Source organism: Nannospalax galili, unplaced genomic scaffold (genome assembly GCF_000622305.1).
Source record: "Nannospalax galili isolate Female #2095 unplaced genomic scaffold, S.galili_v1.0 scaffold290, whole genome shotgun sequence".
NCBI lineage: Eukaryota > Metazoa > Chordata > Mammalia > Rodentia > Spalacidae > Nannospalax > Nannospalax galili.
The window spans coordinates 6,327,412-6,338,860 of record NW_008331486.1 but is presented as its reverse complement, the minus strand read 5'-3'; the positions used below and the strand labels follow the sequence as shown (position 1 = coordinate 6,338,860).

Sequence of the window (11,449 nt, the reverse complement as noted above, 5' to 3'; positions counted from 1 at the left end):
TGCCGGTGGAGGTCAGAAGGGGCTATCAGATCTCCTGGAACTGGAGTTACAGATGGCTGTTAGCCACCATATGGGTGCTAGGAACTAAACCTAGGTCCTCTACAAAGAGTAGCCAGTGCTTTTAACAGCTGAGCCATCTCTCCAGCCTGTACACAGCTTTTTACAGGGATCCAATTCAGGCCCTCATACTTGCAGGCACTTACTGACTGAGCCATCTCTCCAGTCCCAAATTTACAGCTTGCAGGGGGGTATTTTGTCCAATCAACCAATCAGCACACAAGTCACTCCCTGTACTCCTTCCTGCTCACAACCCCTCACAGATAACCACAGTTCTAGGTTCTGTCAGCAGAGACAGCTTCACCTTCACCTTGCTGGGTTGTTTTCTTTTTCTTTTTTTTTTCTAGACAGGGTTTCATGCATTCCAGGCTGGCCTTGAACTTCTATGCAGCAGAAGTTGGCATTGCCTTCCTGGTCCTACACCTCCCAAATGCTAGGATTTAGAGACATCACCATGCTCTGTTTATGTGGCACTGGGGATGGCACCCAGGGCTTCATGCATGCTAGACAAGGGCTCTACCAACTGAGCTGCATCATTCCAGCCCTGCCCTTCCTTAACTACCATGTATACCTGTGCTGTGAACTCCTTGGGGCCCGGATTCCTTTGCTTGTCATTAGACTGTGCAGTTTACTGACCTGTGTGTCAGTGGCTCAATGCTTTTCACCCGACTGGAGTATTCCATCTGTGGTGCTGTCACTGTTAACTGTCCTTATGCTGATTGTTTCTGGCCTATTTCTGTTCAGGGCTGTGAAGAACAGAGCACTTGAGTGCATGTTCCTGGTACACACATTCCTTGTACACAGCCCCTGGGTACGTGTGTTCAAACACTGCTGGCACACAGAATTGGAGGACCCCTAACTTCATAAGAAATGGCTAAATGGTGGTGCGTACCTCTAATCCCTGCATTCAGGAGGCAGAGGCTTATGGATCTCTGTAAGTTCAAGGCAAGCCTGATCTACATAGCAAGTTTCAGGCCAGCCAGGGCTACATAGTAAGACCCTGTATCAAAAACAGAAACAAAAAAGCAAGAAACAGCCAAATGCCTCCCATGGTGGTTGCTTTGCTACTCATCCTAACTTTCAGGGCGTGGAGTCCAACCACCTCATTCTCTTCCATGCCAGCGTCTGGGTGGGAAACCTGGGCAGCCAGGTGCCCACAGGTGCACCTGGCTACTCACTGGCTGTTTCTTGGATCCCTTACTCTGTCATTCTACAAACACTCACCACACTTCTCCCATGCAGGCCACCTACCCCTGTACCTCATTCAGTGTGGATTCCTGGTGTCACCAGAGAAAGCTTTGCCCTCAGTGCCGCCTGCCAGAGGGAGGGGCCGGTCTTAAAGCCATGGCAGGGCAGGCAGCTCGGCTGTCATTGTGCCTTTGATGAGTTTGGTGCCTGGGTCAAGCCTCAGAAACGTGTCAGTGGGATGAAGGGCACACAGTCACCCCAGCCACCCCTCCCTGCCTTGCCAGCTGTACTGCCCACCCCCCACCAATGTCGAAAACCAAAGCACTGGTTCCCTCCCCCTCCCCTGGAATTGCTCTCCCATGCAGTTGAACCACCCCGCACTTCACCAGCAGCCCCCCCTCCTGCTTCATCTTTCCTCCTGCAGACAGTTACTAGAATGGGGCTGTCTGGGCTCTGTCTCCTGACTGACCTTGGGGTTTGGGGTCCCGGATGTGCTCTGGATCCTACTCAGATCCCCATCTGGATCAGCAGGTGGAGCCAGGCAGAAATGTCCCCATCTGACAATATCCTGACCTCATAGAGGTTCCAGTCAACCCCTCATAGAGCCCCTCAGGACTTGAAGTCATAGCTCCTGTGGAACCCAGGCTCCATCTGGAGGGAGACTTTCTGAAAGCCACCTGGCCATCCCTCCAGCCCTCACCCTCCTGCCTCTTCCCTTCCGGCCTACATCCAATCCCTCAGCAAGCAGCTCCAGCAATATTCTACGTGGAGTTTAATTCTAGGGAAGTTAGCTACATTCAAATGGTGGTGTGTGCTGGAGAAACTGAACAGGATGCTGTTTACAGAGGCCAAGGGAAGAGGCTGCTGAGTGGATGGTGTTGGGAGAAGCGGGAAGGGAGGTGCTAAAGGAGAGCTCTTTGAGCACAGGTAATAGCAGGTGCAAAGGCCCTGGGGCAAGAACAGAACAGACTGTGTTAGGGATCTGACAATGAGTCTTGTGACAACAGCTCGGGAGAGAAGAGGTCAAAGATGAGGTCAGTTGGATAATGCGTGGCAGGGCACTAGACAAAATTTCATATTGGTCACAGTGGGAGTTGTGGAGGCATTGTGGGCAAACACATGGCAACATCCAAAGGACATTGATTCCAGTTCCTTTTGGCTGCCACATTTTGCATGGGCTCCAAGGGTGTCCAGGGGGCAGAACCATGGAAGCGGCTGCTACTTCCCAGGCAAGAAATGGAGCTTGACATGGATAAGGAACAAGCGGGCGGGTGTGGAACAAGGTTCAGGATGTAGCCAGGAAGCCTGGCTGGGACAGCAGATGGGGAGGACGGTCTGTTGGTCAGCTCTCCCACTGCCATCACAGACCACGAGAGATACCCCCCTGCACTACTTTCGGGGTCATGAGACGATCACACCTGGAAGCCATTGGTCCCTAAGTTGAGAGACTCATGGCACAAGCCTGAACCCAATGGAGCTACTGGTCAGGAAGACAGATGCTGTTTAGTAAGCCATGGAGTGTTGGGAATGGTTGTTACACAGTGTTACTGCAGTCATAGCAGGCTAATGCACACACAGAGGGGAGAATTTTTGTATAAAATTATAAAGATGGGGCCAGAGAGACAGCTCAGAGGTTAAGAGCACTGGCTGCTCTTGCAGGAGACCTGGGTTTAGTTCCCAGCACCCACATGTCTGTAACTCCAGTACCAGGGAGTCCAGTGTCCTCTTCTGGCCTCTGAAGGTATTACATGCACATGGTGCACTTACGTACATACAGGAAAAACACTCATACATATAACTTAAAAATGAATATATCTTCTGTGATTTTTTAAAACTATTTTTATTCCTGGGTGTGGTAGCACATGCCTTTAATCCCAGCACTCGGGAGGCAGAGGCAGGTGGATCTCTGTGAGTTTCAGGCCAGCTGGGGCTATAGGGAGACCATGTCTCAAAAAGACCAAAAAATTTTTTTAATTATTTTATGTGTACGAGTGTATTACCTGCATGTGAGTGAGTGCACCCATGTTGTACAATGCCTGCAGAGGTCAGAAGAGGGCGTTGGATCCCCTGGAATTAGAGTTATGGATGGTCGTTAGCTGCCGTGTGTGCTGGGAATCAAACCTGGATCTTCTGCAAGAGCAGCCAGGGCTCTTAACCGCTGAGCCATCTCTCCAGCCTCTTTTTTCCTTAAGATAGTCTCAGGTAGCCCAGGCTGGCCTGGAACTCACCAAATAGCCAAAGGTTTCTTTGAACTCTGGATCCTCCTGCCTCCCCCTCTTGAGTGCTTGGATTACAGGCATGTACTACCACATTTGGACTATGCAGTGCTGGGGATGGAACCCTGGGTTTGTACATGCTACACAGACATTCTACCAACTGAGCTCCAAGCTCAGCCCTCGTCCCTGCTGGTAGTCATCACTAGAGACCATGTACATACTGTGCACAGAAATGCCTTGGGGCTCTATCCATGCCTGTGCATGGGCTGGGCATGTTTACATGCCTCCCCTTGGGGCTGGAATGGGAAGAGTGTATGTAATCAACACTCACCACTGCCCAGCACGGCCTGCCTGTCAGAGCTCTGGCCTTGTGGGTACTTAGTGTTCACTTCTCCAGGCACTGCATCTCTGCCCCAGGATAGCCCTTGGCCACAGACAGATGGACTCTGGAAGATGAGAGAGAAACCTCCAGCTCTCTTGTCTTTGGGAAGGGCAGTGCCAGCTTGTTCCTGAGTTCCTGGAGTCTGGGTGCCTAATACCCAATTTCTCCCCTGCTAGCTGACTTCTGGGTCATCTCCAAATACATCACTTGTATGTACAACTCTGCTTGTGATAGAGATCCCTGTGAGGCGCCAGCCCCTGGGAGCAGGCTCGGCCAGCATCTCTAGTCCTTGAAACTGTCAAATTCTAATCTACCCTGTGTTTTGATAGCACCCACTGCTGCTGTGGCCTGACACTAGCTATGGCCAGTGCCAAAGGGGGCACATGGCATCTGTGTCCTCACTGCAAAGAAGGGCCTCAGGCTGAGTTAGCCTTTAAGTTTAACCAGACTCAGGTATATGACTTATGCCATTGTGCATTGGACTGGAGAAAGGCCCCGTGTTCTTAAATACTCCAAGCCAAATGTTTTTTATCTATTTTAAAATTTTTAGAAGATTTATTTTAAGCTTATTTATGTGTAAGTGTATGTGCACATGTGTATGGGTACCATTGGAGGCTAGAGGAGGGTGCTGGATTCCCTTGGAGCTGGACTCTTAGGCAGTTGTGAGCTGCCTGATGGTGCTGGGAACCGAACTCCAGTCTTCTACAAGGACAGCAAGCACTCTAAACTGCTGAATCATCTCTCCAGCTCATAGTTTAAATTTAAATTGCATTTTATTTATTTATTGTATATGTAGGTATGTATGTGCAAGCACATGTACACATTTGGCAGTCAATGCTCTCCTAACATGTGAGTCCCGAGGATCGAACTCAGGTCATTTGTTAAATACAAATTTTAAAAGAAGGGTATGTACATATGACCTTTTCTTTTTTAATATTTTATTTATTATTTTTATTTTATGTGTATGAGTGTGTTGCCTGCATGTAGGTAGGTGCACCCATGTCATGCAATGCCTATGGAGGCCAAAAGAGGGCAATAGTTCCCTTGGAACTGGGGTTATGAATGGTTGTTAGCCGCCATGTGGGTGCTGGAAATCAAACCTGGGTCCTCTACAAGAGCAGTCAGTGCTCTTAACTGCTGAGCCATCTCTCCAGCCCTACATGTGACTTTTTCTAATCTATGTTTTTAAGAACTTTCTGGCAGTTGAAGGACAGCTTAGATGAGGAGGAAGGCCAGGAGAGAGATCTGAGTGCGAAATTCCAATGTCTTTATTGTTAAACATTCCAAACCTCACATTTAAATGTGAGTCTGACAATGGTGTTAGGTGGTGTGTATGGAAGGGTGTTTTAGGTCCTCGGAGCTGAGCAGAGCATTGCAGGCTCTCACTTGTCTGCTCCCCAGAGGGATCCATCTCTGAATATGGTTGCCTTGTTACAGACATGGGAACAGAGGCCCAGAAAGTCCATGCAACTGAAGTCTGGAGACCCTGCACACAAGTCTGTCTCCAGAGTTGGAATGGCAGAGCTGTGAGTTTATAAATCTCTCTTTTTTTTTTAGACATTTATTTCCACTTTGCAGCTGTTGATAAACAACACACCATGAACAGCCTCACCACATCTCAGTCGGCCTCACTAATTATTTCCTTAGATGGATTCCCAGGAAGAGAATTACCCAGTCAAAGGGCAGGACCGCCTTTAAGACTTCCATCTCCCTTGCCCAGCCTGGCCTTGCCTCTGCAATCTTGTGCTTTCTTTCCCACACCGTCTGGAGCCCAGGGTCGGTGGGAAGGCTCCAGCCTTGGCCCGGCTGCCCTCTGCCAGCCTGATTTCTCTACACCCAAAGTCATGGGGCAACTGCCACTCAATATCCCGGGTCCTGTCCTGCAGCCCCACAGAGGAGCTGGGGCTAACCAGGCCACAGGGTGACAGCGGTGTGATGAAGGGCTGTCTTACTCCTGGCACACAGTAGGACTTGGTTATGAGTGAATGAATGAGTGAATGAATGAATGAATGAATGAGACCTCAGACCTGTCTTCATCTGCTCCCAGTTCCAGAGCAGCTCCCTGTACAGTCGCCTCTCCTCTCTGGTGTCACAGGTGTAACCCCCACTTGGAGAAAGCAGCTTGTTGTTGTGGGGGATCAGAAGAAGTGGGACAAAAACCCCGTGTCTGCCACCAAACCTCATCATCACCATCAGTAACTTCACCCCTATCATTTTGTCATCATCATTGTCCTACCACCACCACCATCATCACCACTACCATCACTATTATCAGCACCATCATCATCTTTACCACAGTACTTTTGGGTATCTTAGGACTGCACCCCACAGCAAGGTTTGCTCATCTCAGAGTCCTGGATTTCACCTGGGAGAGCTACTTACCCATGCCAATCTCTATCAGCTGGGGTCAGACGACTCCTACTCTCTTTGCCTACTTGGTTTCCTCCTCGAGTCTGTTGTGTGGGTACCCCAGAGCTCAGTTCTAACCAGCCTGTTTCCTAGGACATAGCACCACTCTGCCAAGCTCCTGGCTCTCCCCTTGGGCTTCCTAGACCCAAGGGGTGCCCCTCTCGAAGCCACTTGAAGCTTGCCACCTTTTCTAGCTGACCCTGATGTTATCAAGTCAAGCATAGCCCTGTGGAAGCAGTGACCCCACACCTACAGCAGAGGCAGCAGATTGTGTCCCCTTCCTTGGCACTCAGGCAATGTGCAACAATTCAGGCTCAGGCTGTGCTGTGGGAGCGGGGCCTCTGGGGTGCCCCCAGCTCATGGCACCCGCCCCATTCTGCTTAGAGCTCCATGTCTGAAGCCTCAGCTCAGAGCAAACAACCATGCTAATCCTGTCCCAAGCTGGTGGGCACCTCTTCTAGGCAGGGGAGCCAGTGCCCAAAAGTTGGTGCAGACGAACTAGCAGCTGAGGGTACCATGGCATCACTTGGAGATCACCCGCAGCTAGTCCCCAGCACCCCAAAAGCAAGCAGCTAGCTATTAGGGAGATTCATGTGAAGAGGCACAGGGAGGAGGAGGGCTAATCAAGCTGTCCTGATTGTAATTGTCCAAAGGTGCTGGCCTTGCTCATAAACACGCTGGCCGTGCCTGGCCGCCTCGGCGTCTCTGCAGGACTTCTCCCTGCTGGGACTGTGCGGGGTAATGTTCTTTCAACATAACTCTATTTAAATTCACATTTCCATCATCCCCCAGAGGAGCCGCGAGAGAGCTGAGCTGCGTGGTATAAGCCGGCAAAGGATTAGATGGGGTGGGTGGTGGGGTTTTTTTCCTTTTATTTTCCCTTAGTGATGGAGATGGGGTTGTGGTGCTGAGGGAGGGGTGAAAGCTGTTCTAGAATCCTGCAATGTCAGAACAGGAAGAGCTACTAATGACCAGTCAGCTTAGCCCTCTTGATGTTCAGATAAGAAACTGAGGCCCACGGGGGCCCTCTGCTTGTTCAGAGGAGCACCTTTCTAGATCCTTCTCCAGTGGTCTCAGATACCAATGGCATGGAGAGCCAGCAGGGAGCAGATGGCCCAAGGAGGGTCTGTAAGGCCCAGAGTTGGACCTCTGCCCTTGCTTCCTGCCTAGGGACCTGACTTTCCTGCAAGCCAATGGGCAGAGCAGTGGGAGCCCCCAGAGACCTGCTTCCTTCCCTGCTGCTCTGCTGAGCCCTGGAGGTGACATGAGTCACCTTTCTCAGAACACAGCTGGGGCCTCATTTCCTCTGCAGGTGGCCCCTGGGGGCTGGCAAAGGCCATGGCCTCTCGGCAAAGAAGGGGAAGGTGGAGGCCTGTCAGACAGACATAGCTACACCCCCCCCCCCACTGCCACACACACAGGAACAGACGGAGTGACCAGAATGCGGTTCCCTGGGGAAGTCGAAGCCTGGGTCATAGCTAGAGCCTTGACCAGCTAGTGGGAGCAATTTGGGAGTTAAGGGGACTAGCAGGCTGGCTGGTCACTGCATGGGGCTGGGGGAGGTGCGGGCCTGTCTTGGGGCCTGCCACCTGCAGGATGGGGGAGCAGGAGGCGGCAGCCCGGATGCAGAGGGATGTGCGCACATTAGGGAGGCTCCTGCCAGGATGTTGGGGAAGGCATCTGTTTTTTTTGTTTTTTGTTTTTTTTGTTTTTACATTTCCTTCAGCAGCTTGGGTACTGTGGAGGGGACTGCAGCCTGACTGGGGCCCCCTGCCAGGAGGCCTCACCACAAGTGACAGTGGGGTGAGCATGGGGTTCTCATTCCCTGTGACAACCAGGTAGAGTCCAGTGCCATGCTCAGGTGGAACAGCTCAGGAGAGTGGCTCTACTTGCCTGAGATGCCCTTCTCTGACCTGGTACCCTATAGACTCTAACCCACAGGATGGGTCAGAAGGATCTTCTCCAGGATCAGGACCGGTCCACCCTGAACACAGATGGCAGGCAAGGTCATCTTCATGTGAAGGCACTAGGCTGTTATAGCTCATGTCCAGTGTGGACTCCGTGGGCCAAAAATTTCCCATAGGAACTGCACGGAGTCTTTACCAGAGCTCGGAGGGGATAAGATGCTCCCCAGAGGTTGCACAGCCTGGCTGTGTCCTCACAGTTACCTTGTGCTGCTCTCTTGTGAGAACATCTGCTGGGACCTATCCGCTACTCTGATGGCCCCAGGTAAACTGGGGAGAACCTGGCCTGAGAGTCGGGTCCCCCGAGCACTGGATCGGCAGCCTTCTCATCTGTGCGCCATGACCTCTGTTAAGTCACATCTCTCTGGCCTCAGTTTCCCCTTCTGCTATTCAGGTCTATCTCCAGATCCCTTGCAAAGGTCAAAGGTAAGAAACACAAAGCCACTCGACAGAAGGTTCATGAGGAGTCAGGTTCAGATGGTGGTCAGGCAGAGGGGAATGTCAGTTGGGAGAGGTAGGGGCATGGAATGTGGCAGGTCCCTCTGACTGGCCCATCTTTGCATCCCCAAAGCAGGGACCAGGACAACGGAGGCAGGCAGGTGTGAGTGCTGGTCTAGCCTTGCCTACTAAGGGGCCTTGGGCAAGAGACATCACCTCTTCAAGTCTCAGTTTATCCATCTGTAAATGAAGATGCTAAAAAGAAAGAATGCAGTAAGACAAACCTGCTTGGGTGACCAGGAAGATGAGCTATGGCAGTCAGCTGGCACATGCAAGAGCTGTTGTTATCATTATACCCCTTCCACCATCACCAAGATCACCATCGCCTCTCCTACCATAACCATTTCCATCACCACCACCATCACTATCACCATTATCATCATTATTACCATCACCATCATCCCCCCCACATCACCATCATGATCACTTACCACCATTATCATCACCACCATCATCTCTTTTACCACCACCACTGTCTTCATTAACATCACCACCACCTTCATTACCACTACCACACCACCATCACACCACCACCATCACCACCACCGCCATCACCACCACCATCACACCACCGCTATCACCACCACCACAGCACCACCATCACCACCACCACACCACCATCATCACCACCACCACACCACCACCACCATCACCACCACCACACCATCACCACCATCACAATCACCACCACACCACCATCACAATCACCACCACACCACCATCACTATCACCACCACCACACCACCACCATCACCACCACCGCCATCACCACCACCACAGCACCACCATCACCACCACCACCCCACCATCATCACCATCACCACCACACCACCACCATCACAATCACCACCACACCACCATCACAATCACCACCATCACAATCACCACCACACCACCATCACTATCACCACCACCACACCATCACCACCACACCATCACCCCCACACCATCATCACCATCACCACCACACCATCATCACCATCACCACCACACCATCACCATCACAATCACCACCACACCATCATCACCATCACCACCACACCACCATCACAATCACCACCACACCACCACCATCACAATCACCACCACACCATCACCACCATCACCACCACACCACCACCATCACCATCACCACCACACCATCACCACCATCACCACCACACCACCACCATCACAATCACCACCACACCATCATCACCATCACCACCACACCACCACCATCACAATCACCACCACACCATCACCACCACGCCACCACCATCACCACCACCATCACACCACCACCATCACCACCGCCATCACTACCACCATCACACCACTGCCATCACCACCACCACTGCCATCACCACCACCGCCATCACCACCGCCATCACCACCACCATCACCACCACCACACCACCATCACACCACCACCACACCCCCCCCCCCCCCCCATCCCCCCCCCCGCCATCCCCCCCCCCGCCATCCCCCCCCCCGCCATCCCCCCCCCCGCCATCCCCCCCCCCGCCATCCCCCCCCCCGCCATCCCCCCCCCCGCCATCCCCCCCCCCGCCATCCCCCCCCCCGCCATCCCCCCCCCCGCCATCCCCCCCCCCGCCATCCCCCCCCCCGCCATCCCCCCCCCCGCCATCCCCCCCCCCGCCATCCCCCCCCCCGCCATCCCCCCCCCCGCCATCCCCCCCCCCGCCATCCCCCCCCCCGCCCCCCCCCCCCCCCCCATCACAATCACCCCCACACCATCATCACCATCCCCACCACACCATCACCCCCACGCCACCCCTACCATCACCACCACCATACCACCACAATCACCATCACCATACCACCATAATCACTATCACCACCACACCACCATCACCATCATCACTATCACCACCACACCATCACCACCACCACGACCATCACCACCACCACACCATCACCACCACCACTACACCATCATTACCACCACTACACCATCATTACCACCACCAGACCATCATCACCACCACCACACCACCATCATCACCGCCACCACCATCACCACCACACACCACCATCACTACCACCACCACCACCATCACCATCACCATCTCCACTTTGCTATCTCCACCATCTCCACCACACTTCCTATGGCTTTTGCACAAAGGCCCTCATGCCCTACTTCCTGTACTTTGACACTGCCCTCCCCACAGACCATCAGATACTTGCCCAAGGCCAGGTTCAGCCTGTACCCTTAAGCAGTGCCACAGGGTTAAAACATGCCAGCTGGCAGACCCAGCACTAATTCCTTGATTACCAGGCTCCAAAGCTATGCCAAGCTCAGGCCCACCTGTGAGGCCTGATTACAAAGCAGATGCCTATTTTGGGCCCAGATTTTCTGCTCATGGTTCCTGTGTGCCACTCTGTCCCTTATAGTCCCCGTACATTACCAACTCAGAGGGTTCACAAAGGAACCAAATGGATGCTCCCTGGTGGTCTAGTGGTTAGGATTTGGCGCTCTCACCGCGGCAGCCCAGGTTCGATTCCCGGTTAGGGAAACTGCTCTTATTAACTCTCCACTGCTTGCCCCCCCCATTACCTGGGTTTTGCCACTGGGGCCTCAGCCCAGAGCCTTCGCAAAGGAACCAAATGGACTAAACTATGGTTGTCACCACCTCTAGGGCTCCAGCCCCAAAGGGGCCCATGAGACTCCAGGAGGACCCCAAGGAGACAGAATCGCAGATGTGGTTTGACCAAGAGCCCTGCACTCCTGC

General features: G+C 52.8%; 1 non-coding gene across 1 annotated transcript; it reads left to right on the top strand.

The window, feature by feature from the left end:
• The first annotated feature begins 11,161 nt into the window (after positions 1-11,161).
• Trnae-cuc lies at positions 11,162-11,233 on the top strand. Its single transcript has one exon. It is a non-coding gene; the product is annotated as a tRNA-Glu (tRNA).
• Positions 11,234-11,449: the final 216 nt, after the last annotated feature.